This window comes from Amborella trichopoda, chromosome 10 (assembly GCF_054954075.1).
Source record: "Amborella trichopoda isolate Santa Cruz 75 chromosome 10, AtrichopodaSantaCruz75HAP2 v2.0, whole genome shotgun sequence".
NCBI lineage: Eukaryota > Viridiplantae > Streptophyta > Magnoliopsida > Amborellales > Amborellaceae > Amborella > Amborella trichopoda.
In genome coordinates this window covers 24865976-24885519 of record NC_142345.1, presented here as the reverse complement: position 1 = coordinate 24885519, position 19544 = coordinate 24865976, and the positions used below count along the sequence as shown (strand labels likewise).

Genomic DNA, 19544 nt, shown 5'->3' with positions numbered 1-19544 from the left:
AGACGAGGCAGCAACATGGCAATCGTGGCAACGTGATAATCATCATATACGGGTGTCCAAGCTCCTTTGTTTTAAAAGTCTTTTTAGAAAATTTGAAAGTAGGGGGAGATTTGAAATAAAACCCGAAGCAAGGACAAGTCACAATTTTAACAAAGACATTAAAGTTTTTGAAAACACAAGACACATAGTGAAAATTTTTGAAAAGAGAAAGATATTTTGAAAAACAAGGTTGGTTAGCAATTTTAACTCCTACAACCATTGAGCCCTCTAAGCAGTTTAGTATCATGCAGCGATGGACCATACAACCGACCCTTTTACATCATACGGGGCTAGAAGTTACCTGCCTCAGCTCTTTTACGTTGCATGAGTTTGATGTTGAACTGGATACACCCGACCTTTCACGTCATACGGGGCTAGACGGTACCTTTCTCGGCTCTTTTATGTCGCAAGAGTTTGATGTTGAACTGGATACACTCTATCTTTCACGTCATACTAGGCTAGACGGTGTCTGTCTCGACTCTTTTACGTCGCACGAGTTTGATGTTTTCTTGTCTTAGCTCTTTTACATCGCATGAGTTTGATGTTCTCTGAATTAGACTTTGGTTGACAGTTTAGGCTCGTGCAACCGAGGAGCATTTTCTTTTTGATTTTATATTTTTAAAATTAATTAAAATGTTTGAAAAAACTCGAAAAAACACATGGAAAAACCAAATTTGGTTCCCGCAAGTCCTTAAAATTAAGTGGGGACATTTTTGAGAAAAAACTTTTGGGCGACATTAGTCGTGTCGCCTGGGTGGCATTGATCATGGCTGGTATCGCCGAACAATTTTTTATTTTTTTATTTTTTATTAAGTTGAAAACATATGGGGATTGAAATTTTTTTGTTTTTGGCCAAAAAAATTTGGGCGACAAAGTGGTGTCTCCCTAACAAGCTGCGCAACACTAGGCGTGTCGCCCCCACATCACCCATAATTTTTTTACTTTTTTTATTTTTATTTTATGTGGAAATTTTAGGACTGTAAAAAATTTTTTTTGTAAAAAAACATTTGGGTGACACCAGTGGTTTACCGGGGCGACACGAGGAGTGTCGCTCTCATAGGCTAGGCGACACCAGGCGTGTCGCCCTGACCACCGACCCTCAAATTTTTTTTTTATCATTTTGGAAGTTTTTAGAGTTATTTAAACCTTCTTTTGGCCGAAGTGGATATCTAAAGGATGCATTTTGCATTGGATTTCCTATTTTCTATAAAAATCCCCCTCCTTCCCATTCCTCTCTCGTCTTTCAATCTCTTCTTTCTTCTTCCCATCTTCATCTTCTTCCTTCTTCATCATCTTCCCTCTGATCTTACTGGTGTTTCTTGCTCTCACCTTAGGCTTTCGTGGCTCTTAGGGAGGACAATGCTATTTCTAAGGGCAAGGGGAGGTTTCTAAGCGGGTTGATAATGGAAGAGAGGAAGAGGCTTCCCCTCTTTTTTCTAGAGTTAGGCACTTTCCTGAAGGTCGGCCCTCCCATATCTCGTAGGGGTTTCTATCGGGTGAAGTTCCTTGTCTTGTTAATGACTTTCCTGTCATCGGGCTTTGGTTCAGGGATTGGTTTCTTTCTGCTCGGTAGTGGCCCAAGCTCATGGCCTTCTTGGCTTCAATTTTGATGATAGGCATCTTGAATATGGCCTCTTGCCATGTGAACTTTCCACTTCTTGAGGCTCTTCCTGAGAGGTTCAATTATCAAACAAACACCTTCTTCCTTCCTACAAGCGAGACAACACCAACTTTGGAGGAAATTGCCAGGGTTTCTAGCTTGAGCTTGGTTGGGATTACATATCAACATTCTACTGCCACCGATGATCATTCCATCATGAGTGTGCGACTATTGGGGGCTGCTTACTCTTCACATGGTCAATGGGTCGATATGGAGTTGCTGGTCCGGAATCGAGAGCAGTCTCGAGTTGTCAAACATATATTTTTCTTTTGTGATGTTAGGATCCATCCTTTTTCCAAGTGGTCGTATGACAGTTCGAAGTTCCCTTATCCCTTCGGCCCATGCCTTTTGGGAGCGAGAGGGTTACACCATTGTTCTGGCTATGTTGGCGGGCATATACCGAGGTCTTCATGATCGGGTCATGTGAGGTGACCGATTCATCAAGGGCAGTATCCTTATTTTGCAGGTATATTTTCAAACTCAATTTTATTTTATTTTTCCCCTGCAACTCATTTTTTCATTTGGTTTTGGCCCTTGGATCTCATATTTTTGCCATTGGAATTTTCTAGAAAAATCCTTGACTGAACCGGGGGGGTCTTAGTTGGGTGACACTGCCAGTGTCACCCACACAGGCTGAGCGGCATCACTAGTGTCGCCCTAGTCAATTTGCCCCGGATGGCTCTGGGGTGTTGTTTTGTGACCCTTTGGGGTGATGTTGGCTCCTATTTTCTGCAGATTTGAGCCTATGAACACATCGCCATTGTCCGTCCTCCTCGATCAACGACGACTGTATCTACTGCTCTGGGACTGGCATATGTCAATGACACCACCCGACCTCGAGATGTCAACTATTTTTGCTGGGTTTTGGATGAGTTGTCGTCCTTTGATTGGGTGATCAGTGGTCTTGAGAAAGCGCTTCTGTTTCTGCCAACTATGGGATGTTCATGTCTTATTTTAGCAAGCCAGTTCTTCGCAGAGGGGTATATCCCTGAGAGGGTGCTTCAGTAGTTTTGCCATACTCAGAATTACACTTCCCTTGGAGATGCGATTGATCGTCGTCCTATTTTTGTACTTCGACGACACTCCTCTACACTTCTGGTTAAGGAGGGTTTGTCATGGAAGGGAAAGAAGTCTTCTTCTAGTGAGGGGTTGGTCGAGCAAGACAAGCCCACGACCACTTCCAACTACAATTCTTGGTGGGAACGTGCCTGTCCTCTTCCACTATGCCCCAGATCTTCGAGACTTCATGGTGAACCTTCTGCTCCTGATCAGGATCTCATGCCTCCTTGAGAAAATGATTCCTCTTGTTCAAATAAATGAATCAAATCCAATGAGGACGTGTCTGACATCAGCTTGGAAGATGCTGAAGTTGAATTGGCTTGATGGGTGGTCTTCGTAGCGGAACTCAAGGAGAAGGATGTTGATACGAAGCTGAAGACTGAATAGCCTAATATTTTCTTTTTCTTTATTCTTTTCTTGGCATGAATAAGTTGATCTCATGATCACCATTATTTTTAAGTAGTTTTATTTTCATTGAAGTCTGTTAGAACAGTAGAAATTTCGGTTTCGGGATCAGAGTTGATTGCGTAAGTGCACATAATAAGCTCATTTTCAATGGATGAATAAAATCAGAATTTTATTTCCCATTTTGATTGGTCTTCTGGGATTGTGGAATCCATTCTACTTTTTTTATTTTCTCCTTGTTGCTGCCCCTGTTGGGGGGTCTTTGTTCATCTCTATGTGTGCATTTGATTCATTGAAGCATAGTAGAACAATTTCTTTGCACACACTTTTCAAACTAAATTTTTACAAACTTAGCCCCCTGGTTGTAGGGTTTTTATCCTGAATTTCCATCTATTGGGTCATCATACGTACACACGGGGATGAGCTTGCCTCATTTTGCCTTAGGGGATCCAATCGAGAGAAAAACGCTCCCAGACTAGTCGATTTCGTCATTGGCGAGGTTCACCCATCTCTGATATGTGGAGTTGGTAGTTATACTCACACAACCATGGAGTGCCTGACAAGTTCAAGCCTTCTTAACAGGCATAGGAAGTTGGCTTCGAGGACAAGGCCAGATCGGCTAACAATTTAGCCTTTTGTAGTGATTTAAAAGTCAATTTGAAAAGCATTTCAAAAGGGACGAGCCTTACAGTTTTGCTACCTGTGGCTCCTTTGGTGGTCATTTTATTGTGTTTTACCCAAAGATGATGAAAGGATTTCCTTGTAGGATCGTGACAACTCAAAAGTCTCGAAGTTGTTCTTTTACCTTTAAAGCTTTCATCCAGTGCTTCGCGGGTCCATGAAGAGTTCTCTGGATTCTTGCTGGGCTTGCCTCTTGGAGAAGTCTCAACATTCTTCCAGGGTTCGTCGAAGTCACTCCAGTTTTTCATTCATGTCACCCTCCACATCTTTCTAAGTTGGTGATGTTGGGAACCTGCAAGGTTGAGGATGAGTCTTCATCCTCAGGGTCTGCTTGTGCAGTTTTGTTGGAACTTGCAAGTACTTGTTTGTACTTGAGTGTTTGAATTGGAAGCTCCTTCTTGGAGATTTCTTTATTCTTCCTTTTTTTTTTTTACCCGTGATGCCTTTTCAGGGTTTCACCACATCCGTTACGGGTAGTATTTTTTGAGATACATCGCATTAATGGAGTTGTTGACTTCGTACCCCTCCTGATTTTTTATCTTGTAAGAAGTGCCTGCGTGCACTCGGGTAACCACGAATGACCCCTCCCAATTAGGTTTGAACTTGCCTAAAGGGTGTGAATTTGCAGGAGTGTGGAAGATTTTCTTGAGTATCATGTCCCCTTCTCTGAATTGTCGAGGAACAACTTTTCTTTGGTATACCCTCTCGATTCTACGCTGGTAAGCAACGATATTTTGTGTTGCTCATCTGAATTTTTGTGAATAAGCACTTTGAGAGACGATATCTCAATTTCAATGGGTAGCACTGCTTCCATACCATACACCAATGAGGTCATGCTAGTAGGAGTCTTCTCAATTGTTCGGTAGGCCCATCCAAAGTAACAAGGGCAGTGATACGTGCTTCAATCTTTTATTCCTTATCTGAATTTTTGTGAATAAGCACTCGGAGAGACGATATCTCAACTTCATTGGGTAGCACTGCTTCCATACCATACACCAATGAGTATGGGGTCATGCTTGTAGAAGTCTTCTCAGTTGTCCGGTAGGCCCATAGCATGTCATTTAGCTTTTTATGCCAATATTTGTCACCTTCTATTATTCTATCTATAATTCTGAGAAGTCCTTTGTTCTTGGCCTCTGCTTATCTGTTTCCTTGGGGGTAGTAGGGTGTGGAATATTTTTACGTTATCCCAAACTTTTTTCACACCTTAGTGACCTTTTCGTTTTTGAAATTAGATCCATTGTCAGTAATGATTGACTTAGGAACACCAAATCTGAATACAATGTTGTTCTTTAAGAAACGGACAACATGTTGTCCCTCAATTTTGACAAATGATACGGCCTTTACCCATTTTGTGAAATACTCTGTAGTTATTAATATAAAACGGTGGCCGTTTGAAGCTTTTGATGAGATCATTCCGATGATATCAAGACCCCACATGGCAAAGGGCCATACGGGCGGTGTTGAGTTGAGTGGTGCGGATGGTGCATGGATAAGGTCTCCATAAAGTTGACATTTGGGACACCTCTTGACGAACTTCCAACAATCTTTGTCCATGGTGGTTCAGTAATAGCCTTGGCGCTTGATTTTTTGAGCTAAGGCGGCTGCCCCAGAATGACCTTCTTTATTGTGTAACTCTGTCAGTACTTGGTTGATTTCTGGATGATCGAGACACCGTAGAATGATGCCATTGAAGGATTTCTTGAACAGGAGATCATCTCTTACCAAGAATCCCATAAAAAACCTGCGAAGGGCTTCTTTATCCTTTTTGGTGGCTTCTTCGGGGTATAACCCATCTTTCAGCAGGAACAAAACATCGTGGAACCATGGTGTCGCCTTAATTAACGCATCTGAAGCCACGAGACACACTTCCCCATCAGTCTCATTTTCGTACTCTATTTCTTCTACAATTCTTGGTGGGGAAGGGTCATGTTTGTTCCTGATATAGAATGGCAGCATGGTGATTTCTGAAAGAATATCAACCATTGAAGCAAGGGTCGCAAGGCTGTCGGCGAATCGATTATTTTCCCTAGTTATGTGCCGACAGGTGATTTTCTTAAAATATGGGATCATGTTTTCCACCTTTTCTTGATAAGGTTTGAGCTTTTCTTCTTTCACCTTCGAATCCCTTGAACTTGCTTTATGACGAGCACCAATCACTTGTTAGTTAGGTGCCTCGATCTCATCTTCCGGATCTAGATGATCTAGGGCAAGTGTCACAGGTTTCTGGTGAACCTGGGATTTGAGATTTCTCTCTCGGAACCATGCTCGAGAGAAAGGGCAGGTATACCAACCAATGATAGAGGAATTGAAGGTGGGTCCGGGACTTACTCGGGCTGGCTTGCGTGGGCGCCCTCTCAGATTACGAAGAAAGCCCCCCAGCTGCTTTAGCTGATTCGAAATCGTCTCCCTTGACCTGCAATCATCTTGTTTTATGCACAACACTTCTATGGTTAATTTGCGAGTCAAGTAGGTCAAAGAGACCCACCCTTGTCTTAGGGCATTGTACATTCACAAGAGGGGTTACTTTAACTCGTTGTGTTGTTCTAGTAAATTAGATGTAGAGGGGGAAGCTTTGTCTTCCAGAGAGGATACCATGACCTCGAAGACGTGGCAAGGTATACTTGGGTGGACAGGGGTCAAAGGGAGGATCTTGCCCTGTCTTTCCTTTTCTTTGAACATTTTCATGATCATCCGCCCCAGGTCTTCAACGTCATCATGGGACGAGGGTCCCATCTCTCTCACAGGCTTCCAATTATCATCTTTTGACTTTTCTGACGCTGAAAGCTCTGTGAAATAGTACTTAGCGTCGGTGTAGTGAGTCTCAACTATAGGGAACAATCTTTTGTCTGCATAGATTGTGTTTTGTCTTCCATCTCGGCTGTACTTGAAGTATTGGTGGAGTGTAGAAGGGACCACCCCTGGTCATGAAGCCAAGGATGACGAAACAGGACGTTGTAGGAGGTATCAATGTCGATTACGTGGAGTTGGGCATAATCGTTGAGATCACCAATCTTGAGACAAAGGCACACTGTGCCGACTGACTTTTCTCTTGACTGGTTAAACCCTTACACAGTGATGTGGATAGGAGTGAGGTCGTCAGACCCTAATCCCAATCGAGGGAGGATCCAACTTAGGATCAGATTGACTACTGACCCTCCATCCAGCATGATATGATTGAGAGGATAGGCGTGAAGTTCACCATTAACGGAGAGGGGGAAATTGTGAAAACCAGCACGACTCAATATTGCTCGACAGCCAGACTGCTATGGTAGTGCTAGACTAAGCCTACCCTCAGTCAAATTAGAGGATAAGAGAATGAAGAGAAGGCACGAGACGACGAAGAGATGGTGTCAAGACCCTGGCCCCAACCTCTGTGCCTTACGCGGTGACGGGCGATCAAGCGCGGGTTCGTGAATCCAATGTAACGTTTGTCACTCAAAAAGGAGTGGACTCAACGCTTTTATTTTCAGAATCGAGTAAACCATGGAAAAGAACTGAAATAATAACTCAACTAGTAGATAAGCAAAGAAAATCCCAAACTCCAAAATTCATAATATAAATTTTTTTCAAAATATTACATTCAATTTGAGGCAACTAGGCCCAAATTACATGTGTCAACAAAGAACAAAAACCCAGGGCCAACAGCCCAGACGCATAAACAAAATTAAAGCACCTTCTTTGAGAAATCTAACTTCGACTTTCCATCGCAGAACACGAACTTCAAGCCCTGAACCTGTCGGTATCAATCTACAAGAAGAGTCAAAATAATGGAATGAGTTATACAGCCCAATAAGCGGGTCTAGTGTTATGCGTATATCGTTATTCTATCTATGTGTGATAACAGTTCAATCCATCAAGATGAAGTCATAGTTTGGCATATGTGAATATCAAGTCAAGACAAAGTATGCACATTTCATTTAAGTGGAAGTTATCATTAAATCAGTGAGATCACAGGCATTCGATCAGTGAATTCATTAATTATTCAATCATTGCAGAGCATTCCTTTTATAGAAATTCAATTATTATCCACGCACTCCCTAAATCACCTACTCCCACAGTAGATGCCCTATCCATTAGGCTAAGCCAATCCCATTGCTTAAGACCTCCACCATCATACAGGAAGGGGGGTAGTGACAAGTGGGTTAATCCACTTCTCAATACCCTCAACACACTCACACAGTCCCCAGTGCACATTGGGGGTTTGATAGGCCCTTATCTTGCAAGGCATCAATCATTTCATTTCATTTCATGACTCTAAGGTGCGACCCTCTATTCTCTCCCTCAACCCTTTCCTATCATTATATATGCTAGACGATATGCCGGTATCACTTTCCTTACTATCGATGAGTGTCCCATCGCGTAGCAGGCAATATCATAGCAGTATCCACTACCGGTGAGAGTCCGACCATATAGTTTCCAATATCAATATAAGCAGTGGCCATTCATCACAGTATCATAACAATATCCACTACGGGTGAATGTCACACCACGTAGTGGGCAATATCAATATAAGCAGTGGCCTTTCATCATAGTATCAAAATAGTATCTAATACTGGTGAGTGTCCCACCGTCTAGTGGCCAATATTAATATAAGCAGTGGCCATTCATCACAGTATCATAACAGTAACCACTACCGGTGAGTTTCCCACCGCGTAGTGGCCAATATCAATATAAGCAGTGGCCATTCATCACAATATCATAATAGTATCCACCACCGGTGAGTGTCCCACCGTGTAGTGCCCAATATCAATATAAGCAGTGGCTATTTAATGCCTCGTAACGAATGAATCACATTCTCACCAGTCAATGTTTCATACAGTTGAATCATATTTCATCATAACATCATAGCATTTAGCAAAATATTTTACAGGGCATTTACGCAAGTCTTTTCAATAGCTTTTGGCAATCATTATGAACTCATTTCATCAATATTGCGCTCGTGGCCCTTTTGTTTCCTCACACAATGCAATCATATGGCATCATTCACATATCTTTATGGCATTCGCATGAGATTTATCATATGCATTCACATTTATCATATATCATGACAAGTTAGTGTCGCATGGGCATACAATTGATGCAGTGACAAGTAACAGTGACATGCCCTTCTTTGCGAGGGCGTGGCTCCCTCTTTCTTTTAATTAAGATTTAGGAGGAGTTTCAGGATGCTTCAAACATGAAACTTTGAGCTAATACACAAACCTTTACAAAAACAGTGATTTGAAGGAATCTGGGTGTCGTTTGATGGGTCAATAGCTCAATACAAGATAAGCATTAGTTGCTGGAAATCTTCCCTGCAACAGTGCACATCGATGTATTCACGCATTTTAGGTCATAATTCAAAATTTGTGGGGAGTTTCAAAAACCTAAGAACATGAAACTTGGAGCTCATTCATGGACCTCTCCAATGGCGGTAATTTTAAGGTTTTTGGACACCATTTACTTGGTCAAAGGCATTACCCAAAGAGGGCCACAGTTGCTGGAAATAGCAGCGACATAGAGCAGTGTCATGCCTCGACATTTTAGGCCATATCTTTTCATCCATGCAAAATTTTATTATGACATAAAAATTTGACTTAAATTGGACATACATTCCTTTCATTCGAGGCCTATTTGGTCCCATTTGGACGCCATTTAGCCATTAACACATTGATGCAAAATAGTCACAGTTCTGGAAATTTTTATTTTCAAATTAACATGCTTTTAAAGAAAACTTAATATTTCATGGCGAAGGTAATCTTTGGGCATGGAACTTTGTTCATGTTAGCAAGCCTCCCAATGAGCCATTTCATGAGTTTCCACAAAATAAAAAGGAGTATAAATGTGGTAAAAATAGTCATGGCATTGAGAAGCACAAAAGCTGTGATTCAACCTCATGTTAACCCATTCATGCTTCACATTCTTCATTCTATCATCTTACTCATTCTAAATATTTGTTCTTTACATAAACTATGGATGCATAGAAGCTAAACCCACTTATCGTGACCCCCACGATATCTCAAATCCACACTCACGGCCTTCATGGGCTCTCCTTAGCTCCACCAGTGGGCTGTCTTCAAGGAGCAGTACTGAACTTCAAGAGAGAGAGAGAAAAGTTGAGAAAATGGGAGAGAAGGTGCTGCCCAATGGAGGGAAAGGCTTAAAAAGGAGAGGGTGATTAGGAAACACTGTGGCTGACGTAATCACATGTGGATCTGACGCGTACGGGGCGGCGCTCTATAATTGACCAATCACACATGATGATGCTCGTTCACACAGTTGATGATACTCACTTACACAGCCGGCACTGGCCCTCCACATGCGGTGCTGCCTTCTCACGGATGGTATTACTCCTCTCTCTCTACTCAAACGGTGCTAGGTCTTGAATTCACAAGAAGCGCTGGGTTTTCTTTACACAGCCGGCGCTGAGTTTCCTTTACATAGTCAGCGTTGAGTTTCCTTTACACAGCCGGTACTGAGTTTCCTTTACAGAACTGACATTGAGTTTCCTTTACACAGCCGGCGCTGATTTTCCTTTGCACAGTCGGCACTGAGTTTCCTTGACACAGCTGGAGCTGAGTTTCCTTTACACAGCCGTCGTTGAGTTTACGTTACACAGTCGGAGCTGAGTTTCCTTTACACAGCCTACGCTACTCCAATCGGTGCTAGGCCTCTGCCTTACTCTCCCTCATCGTGCGCGTTACTGAACTTGGAGAAAATTGTGGCCCTTACATCATCCCCCCTTTAAAAAGGATTTTGTCCTCAAAATCATATCAACATTAACAAAAAAAGTGGGGGTATTTCTCCTTAATTTCATCCTCCCCGTTCACATGTTGATTCTTCCCTTGAATGATACTGCTATTGTACTCAGACCAGAGGAAATTGTTTAATGCTAATATCCCAATTGGTCGCTCATCGTAGGTCAAATCTTCCTTGAGTGGGATTGGTTCATACTCCAAGACATGGGACGGGTTCGGCTGATAGTTCCTCAGCAGTGATATATGGAAGACATTGTGGATGTTGGCCAGTTTAGGTGACAGAGCAAGTCGGTAAGCCATGCTTCCAATTCTTTCCAAGACTTCAAAAGGTCCAATGAATCGTGGGATCAATTTTTCCTTTTTACCGAATCTCATAACACCCTTGCTTGGTGATACCTTCAGGAAGACCCAATCCCCCACTTCAAATTCGAGATCTCTCCGACGATTATCGGCGTAACTCTTTTACCAACTTTGGGCTGTCTTGAGTTGCTCTCTGAATAAGGAAATCTTCTCGGAAGTTATCTGAATTATCTCGGGCCTTAACAATTTTCTTTCGCCCACCTCATCCCAACAGATGGGCAACCTGCACTTCCTTCCATACAGGGCCCTCATATGGTGCCATCTCAATATTGGCTTGGAAACTGTTGCTGTAAGCAAATTCTATCAGAGGTAGATGGTCTTCTTAGCTTCCCTTAAAGTTAGTAACATGCACCCTTAACATGTCCTCCAAGTACTGAATCATTCTCCCTGACTGTTCATCTGTATGGGGGTTAAAGGTGGTGCTAAATGTCAGTCTGGTCCCCAAAGCTGATTGTAGACTTACCCAAAATCTAGAGGTGAATCTAGTGTCCTTGCCTGACACGATGCTGACGGGTACCCCGTGCAATCTCACAATTTCTTTGATATACAACTGAGTTAGCTTATATAGAGTATAGGCCTTGCGGACTGGTAAGAAGTGAGCAGTTTTGATTAACCGGTCCACCACGACCCAGATGCTGTCATGCCCTGCACTTGATTTTGGTAATCTAGAAATAAAGTCCATCGTGATATGTTCCCATTTCCGCTCTGGTATGGGCAGGGGCCGCAGTAGTCCAGCAGGTTTCTGATGTTCTGCCTTCACTTGTTGGCACGTTAAACACTTAGCGACAAACTGTTCCACATATCGCTTCATGTCGTTTCACCATAAGGTCTTTTTCAAATCCTGGTACATCTTTGTACTCCCTGGGTGTACTATGTAGCGGGAGTGGTGTGCTTCCTCTAGGACAACCCTTTTAATAGTCTCGTCATTAGGAACACACACTCGGTCCTTAAACTTTAACAAGTCATCACTGTTCGTAGAGAAATCTTCTTTTCCTTCCATTTTCAGTTCTTCAAGGATTTTTATCAGCTGGGGATCTCCTTTTTGGGCCACTTGGATTCATTGAAGCACTTAGGGTTCCGTCCTTAAACCTTCCCCCTCACTACGGGGCTGAGATGGGTGCCAGTCCACCACATCCTTTAATAGCTTCATTTCTCGAACCATCAAATGTGCCACAGTGATCACAACTTTATGACTTAAGGCGTCTACTATTACATTAGTCTTTCCTGGTTAGTAATCATATGTATAGTCATAATCATTCAATAAGTCCATTCATCTTCTTTGCCTCATGTTCAATTCCTTCAAGGAAAATAGGTACTTGAGGCTCTTATGGTCCGTGAACACCTTAAACTGGCCCCCATAGAGATAGTGCCTCTAGATTTTTAACATGAAAACTATTGCCGCAAGCTCCAAGTCATGAGTGGGATAATTTTTCTCATGCAGCTTTAGCTGCCTGGAGGCATAAGCAATAACTTTACCTCTTTGCATAAGTACACATCCGAGCCCTTTGTGGAATGCATCAGTATAAACCACAAAGTCTTCATTCCCCTCGGACAAGGCCAGTATTGGGGCTGTGACTAGTCTCTTCTTAAATTCCTGGAAACTCCTCTCGCACTCCTCTGATCGTATAAATTTTGCATTCTTTTGGATTAATTGAGTCAGGGGAAGCGCTATCTTTGAGAATCCTTCTACAAAGCGCCTATAGTACCCTGTTAGTCCCAGGAAGCTACGAACCTTGGTCACATTTGTTGGCCTTTCCCACTTAAGTACAACTTCGATCTTAGAGGGGATGACCTTGATTCTGTCCTTACAAATAATATGTCCAAGGAAAGCCACACTGGGGAGCCAAAACTCTCTCTAGCTCAACTTAGCATACAATCTTTTCGATTTCAAAGTTTGCAAGACAATCCTTAGGTGTTGCTCATGTAATTCCCGGCTCTTTGAATATATCAAAATATCATCGATGAAAAGCACTATAAAGTCATATAGGAAGGGTCTAAGCATCCTATTCATCAAATCCATGAACACAGCGGGGGCATTGGTTAACCTGGACGACATTACTAGAAATTCATAGTGACCGTATCGAGTTCTAAAAGCGTCTTTGGAATGTCTCCCTCCTTGACCCGTAATTGGTGATAACCCGATCTGAGGTCAATCGTCGAAAACACTTGGGCCCCTTGGAGCTGGTTAAAGAGGTCGTCAATCCTAGGCAGAGGGTACTTATTCTTTACCGTCACTTGGTTCAACTACCTATAGTCAATGCATAATCTTAAGGACCCATCCTTTTTCTTCACAAACAAGACCGGTACACCTTAGGGCGACACATTAGGTCGAATGAACCCTTTATCCAATAATTCTTGCAATTGCTCTTCTAACTCTTTCAATTCAGTTAGAGCCATTCTATATGGGGATTTGGAGATGGCGGCAGTGCCAGGTATTACATCTATCTCAAATTTAATTTCTCTTTCTGGAGGTAGGGATGGCAATTCCTCCGGTATTCCTTCCAACTGGGTATGAACACCCCGATTCTCTACCATATAAGCTAGGTACCCTTCACATTTTTTAGCCAGAAGGCAAGAGGCCTAGAGGGTAGAGATAAGGTGTAGTGGGGAATTGTCCCTAATGCCCTTGAAGTGTATTTCTGCTTGATCGAGACATTTAAAGGTTACCATCTTCTCATGGCAGTTGACGGTGGCATGATGTGTAAACAACCAATCCATGCCTAGAAAATCATCAAAGTCTTGAATATCTAGGTGGATTAGATCCACAGGTAGGTCGTACTCATAAATCTTAAGCTTACACTGCTTATATACTTTATCAGTTTCTGTAGCGCATCCCACAGGTGTGCATACTACTAAAGTAAAATTGAGACATGCAGGTGCAAAATTCAAGTGGGGTGCAAAAAATGAGTGAGAGGATCCAGGGTCAATCAAGACTTTAGCATTAATATCACAAATTGAGAGCATACCTCTGATCATCGAGGTGGATGCCTTGACCTCTTGTTCAGTGAGTGCGAACACTCATCCTTAGGCCTTCGTGCGATCCTCGACCTTCATCATAGGGCAGTCCCTCTCCCAGTAGCTAGGTTTGTCGCATTTCAGACATACATTCTTCTTTCGGTAGCATTTCACAGCAGTGTGATTGCTTCTCCCACAATAAGCACAAATTGAGCATCGGTCATTGTCCATATTGCCCAGAAGACTCTTCGGGATTCTCGGGTTAGGTGGGTAGGGCTTCCCCCCATTGTTTTTCCTTGCAAACTACCGGGGTGTCTTTCCAAACTTTCCCATCGACACCGTTTTCCTTTTTCCTTCCTCCCTTAACTTGCGATCCTCGCAGTCTTTTTCCATCTTCTGAGCATGGTCTACCATCGGGGTGTACGACTTTATATTGGTCGACATTACTCTACTCCTGATATCTGGTCGCAAGCCCCTTTCAAATTTAGCCGTCTTTCATGCCTCGGTATTTATGATGTGGGGTGCATACCTAGAGAGCTTTGCAAACTAGGTGGCGTATTGTTCAACAGTCATACTCCCTTGCTGGACTTCAATAAATTCTACTTCCTTCCTTTCCTTGACTAAATCGGGGAAGTACTTCTCGTCAAATGTTGCCAAGAATTTTTCTCAGGAGACCTCGGTCCCTGACTTCCTCCAAGTCTGCTTCACCGAGTCCCACCAATACTCTACTTCCCCTTACAACAGAAAGGCCCCTAGCATGACTTTTTGCTCCTCCGAGCAGTGTAACACCTCTAAGATCTTCTCTATTTGTTTCTTCCACCTCTCAGCCTTCTCCACTCCTCCATGCCCCAAAACGTTTGGGGGTGCCATTCTCCTAAACCTCTCCATGAGGCTATTGTCACTTTGCTCGGGTGTAGGGGTAGATTGGGTTAGTATCAATTCCTTCATCATCTGGGTCAAAGCCCCCAGAGTCCTATAAAACTAGTCGAGTGCCTTAGTGTTGTCATTACTGGAACTCACGTTGTGGGTACGAGCTCTCGACATTCTTAACCTAGTCACAAGATCATCCAGTCACTTGTCTAGCTCAAAACTAATTTAAGGACTCTCCTAAACTCCTAGGCCAAGAATCCTATCCTGGCTGCTCTGATACCATATCTGTCATGACCCCGCCCCCAACCTCCATGCTTTATGCGGCGATGGGTGATTACGTGCGGGTTTGTGAATCTAATGTAACGTTTGTCACTTAAGAAGGAGTGGACTCAACGCTTTTTTTTTTGGAAATCGAGCAAACTATGGAAAATAACTGAAACAATAACTCAACTAGCAGATAAGCAAAGAAAATCCCAAATTCCAAAATTCATAATATAAAAATCTTCTAAAATATTACATTCAGTTAGGGACATCTGGGCCCAAAATTACATGTGTCAACAGAGAACAAAAACCCAAGGCCAACAGCCCAGAAGCACAAACAAATTTTAAGCACCTTCTTCGAGAAATCTAACTTCGACTTCCTGCAGCAGAACATGAACTCCAAGCCCTGAACCTGTCGCTATCAATCTGCAAGGAGAGGAGAAATAATGGAACGAGCTATACAGCCCAGTAAGCAGGTCTAGTGTTATGCGTCTATCGTAATTCTATCTATGTGCGATAATAGTTCAATCCAATAATATGAAGTCATAGTTTAGCATATGTGAATATCAAGTCAAGACATCGAGTATGAACATTTCATGTAAACGACTGTTATCATTAAATCAATGAGATCACAAGCATTCGATCAGTGAATTAATTAATTATTCAATCATTGCAATACCAAGCATTCCTTATACAGAAATTCAATTATTACCCACGCACTCCCTATATCATCTACTCCCGCAGTAGAGGCTCTATCCATCAGGCTAAACCAATACCATTGCTTAAGACCTCCACCATCATACAGGGGGATGGGTAATAGCAAGTGGGTTAATCCACTTCGTAATACCCTCAATACACTCACACAGTCCCCATCGTGCATTGGGGGTTCGATAGGCCCTTACCTTGCAAGGCATCAATCATTTCATTTCATTTCATGAATCTAGTGTGTGACCCTCTATCCTATCCCTCAACTCGTTCCTATCATTATACAGGTTAGGGGATATGCCGGTATCACTTTCCTTACTACCGATGAGTGTCCCATTGTGTAGCAGGAAATATCATAGCAGTATCCACTACCGGTGAGTGTCCCACCGTGTAGTGGCCAATATCAATATAAGCAGTGGCCCTTCATCACAGTATCATAACAGTATCTACTACCAGTGAGTGTCCCACTGTGTAGTGGCTAATATCAATATAAGCAGTGGCCATTCATCACAGTATCATAACAGTATCCACTACAGGTGAGTGTCCCACCGCGTAGTGGTCACTATCAATATAACCAGTAGCCATTCATCTCAGTATCATAATAGTATCCACTAACGGTGAGTGTCCCACCGTGTAGTGGCCAATATCAATATAAGCAGTGGCCATTCAATGCCTCGTAACGAATGAATGACATTCTCATTAGTCATTGTTTCATACAGATGAATCATATTTCATCATAACATCATAGCATTTAGCAAAATATATTTATTTCATAAGCTTTTACAGGGCATTTATAAATAAGTCTTTTCAGTAGCATTTGGCGTTCATTATGAACTCATTTCATCAATATTGCGCTCGTGGCCCTTTTTTTTCCTCACACAATGCAGTCATATGGAATCATTCACATATCTTTATGGCATTCGCATGATATTTATCATATGGCATTCACATTTATCATATATCAAGACAAGTTAGTGTCGCATGGGCATGCAATTAATGCAGTGACAAGTAATAGTGACATGCCCTTCTTTACGAGGGCGTGGCTCTCGATTTAGGGGGAGCTTCAGGATGCCTCAAACATGAAACTTTGAGCTAATATACAGACCTTTACAAAAATAGTATTTGAAGGAATCTGGGTGCTGTTGATCGGTCAATAGCTCAGTACAAAATGAGCATTATTTGTTGGAAATCTTCCTTGCAAAAGTGCATGTTTTCACGCATTTCGGGTCATAATTTAAAATCTGTGGGGATTTGCAAAAACCTCAAAACATGCAACTTTGAGTACATTCATAGGCTTTCAAATGGCAGTAATTTCAAGGGTTTTGGACATTATTTGTTGTGTGAAAAGCATTGGCTAAAGAGGGCCACAGTTGCTAGAAATAGTAGCGACTGTGAGCAGTGTCATGCCTCGACATTTTAGGCTATATCTTTTCATCCATGTGGAATTTTATCATGACATAAAAAGTAGACTTAAAGTAAATATAATTCTATTCATTCAAGGCCGATTTGATCCCATTTGGATGCCATTTAGCCATTAAACATGTTGATGCAAAAAAGTCACAGTTCTGGAAATTTTTATTCTCAAATTAACATGCTTTTAAAGAACACTTAATAGTTCATGGCCAAGGTACACTTTGGGCGTGGAGCTCTGTTCATGTTAGCAAGCCTCCCAATGAGCCATTTCATGAGTTTCCATAAATAAAAAATATCATAAATGTGGTAAAAACAAGCATGGCATTGAGAAGCACAAAAACTGATATTTCAAGCTCATGTTAACCCATTCGTGCTTCACACTCTTCATTCTATCATCTTGCTCATTCTAAATATTTGTTCTTTACATAAACTATAGACGAATAGATGCTAAACCCACTTACCTTGACTCCCATGGTATCTCAAATCCACACTCACGGCTTCATGGGCTCTCCTTAGCTCCACCAGTGGGCTGTCCTCAAGGGGCAACAATGAACTTCAAGAGAGAGGGAGAAAAGTTGAGAAAATGGGAGAGACAGTGCTGTCCAAGGGAGGGAAAGGCTTAAAAAGGAGAGGATGATTGGAAAACACTATGGTTGATGCAATCATATGCAGCTTTGACACGTACGGGGCGGTGCTATACCATTGACCAAACACACACGACAATGCTCCTAGCCGGCGCTGCTCGCTCACACAGTTGACGATGTTCACTTACACAGCCGGTGCTGGCCCTCCACACGCGGCGCTGCCTTCTCATGCATGGTATTGCTCCTCTCTCTCTCTATTCAGGCAGCGTTAGGTCTTGATTTCACAGATGATGCTGGGTTTCCTTTACATAGCTAGCGTTGAGTTTCCTTTACACAGCCGGCACTGAGTTTCCTTTACACAACTGGCGCTGAGTTTCTTTTACACAGCTGACACTGAGTTTCCATTACACAGTCGGCATTGAGTTTCCTTTACACAGCTGGTCCTTACAGATGGGGTCCCCATGTAATTAAGCATTGTCACCCACAGCAGTGGAGTAACAGCGTGGATGCCCTTGGATGGTGCTGAACACTGTTGCACACAGCTAGAGGGTGAGCAATGAACTACAGACGGCACTAGGCATCGCCGTTGGCAACACAAGAAGGTAGCATATCCCTTCACGAGCGGCGATGGCTTCTTGTGGAGTGTGCGGTGATAGCCTCCTGCGAAGCGTGCGACGATAGTTCCTTATGAAGCACACGACGGTGGGCGTGGGATGCAAGATAAACCTGGGGATGGCGAAAGGCACCGAGCGCACGAAATGAATCTTGTGGATGACGATAGACCCCAAGCGCACGAAGGAAGCCCATGGATGGCGATAGGAAGATGGCACGAGAGAAGCCTACGGATGGCGATAGACACCGAGCGCCTAAAAGAAGCTAGCGAACGACGATAGGTATCCCGCGACCCTTTACTGGTGGCGATAGGCATCGCCGTCTGCTATAGGCATCTCTATCTGCGATAGGCAGTGGACGCGAGAGAAGCTTGTGGATGGCGATAGGTATTGCCGTGACTCTTCGTTGGCAGCGATAGGCATCGCCGTTTACGATAGGTGCGCAACAGGGTGATACCCCTGAGGGCGGCAATAGGCATCGCCATTTGCATTCCTCGCTGAGAGATAAAGATGAACGAAGAGAGGGAGAAAGAAGCTCGGCATGACGCTACCATCACCATGCACGACCTATGAAACCACAGGATGGGAGAAAGAAAGAAAGAAAGAAAGAGGCATGTGCCGCACTGCCACTTTCGCGCATAGCCTCTGAGAAAAGCTCAGACAAAGAAGAAGAAAGAGAAGAAGAGAGGGAAGAAAAGAGGAAAGAAGAGGAGAGAGAGAAAGGGATTTACCTTAAGTTGAGGGGTACCATCCCAAAAGTTTCTCTCCTTCCTCTCTCTCTCAAGTCGTGACTTAGCAATGAGAAACGATGAAGATTTTATTAAGCAAAAGTTCAATCCTTGTATAATGGTAGTACATCATATATATATAGTTTTGCCCAAACATGGGCGGATTAATCAAAATTAAACATAATTGCTGAAAAGTAAGATTTAATTGAATTAAAAGAAATTGTAAAAATGAGTGTAATATGACATATTTGCCTCTACTTAACAATTGAAGAAATTTCAGAATAGTTCTTGCTGCAGCCATTGAACATGCATGATCTTTTGTGGATGATCCAGGTTTGCTCTGATGCTCGTTTGTCCAAAAGATTATTGTTTTCTTGTAGGGCTCTGCATGGCGATCAGTTTGATACCAACTTCGAGCCATGGATTGTGATTTTAAGCCACGATCATGCGACTTGAAATTTGGATGGATCTTG

The 19544-nt window shown here is 42.7% G+C and overlaps 1 long non-coding RNA gene across 1 annotated transcript; it reads left to right on the top strand.

The window, feature by feature from the left end:
- The first annotated feature begins 870 nt into the window (after nt 1-870).
- LOC148780087 (uncharacterized) lies at nt 871-3345 on the top strand. The gene is made up of 2 exons (XR_016042788.1): nt 871-2165; nt 2435-3345. It is a non-coding gene; the product is annotated as an uncharacterized LOC148780087 (long non-coding RNA).
- The last annotated feature ends 16199 nt before the right edge of the window (nt 3346-19544 follow it).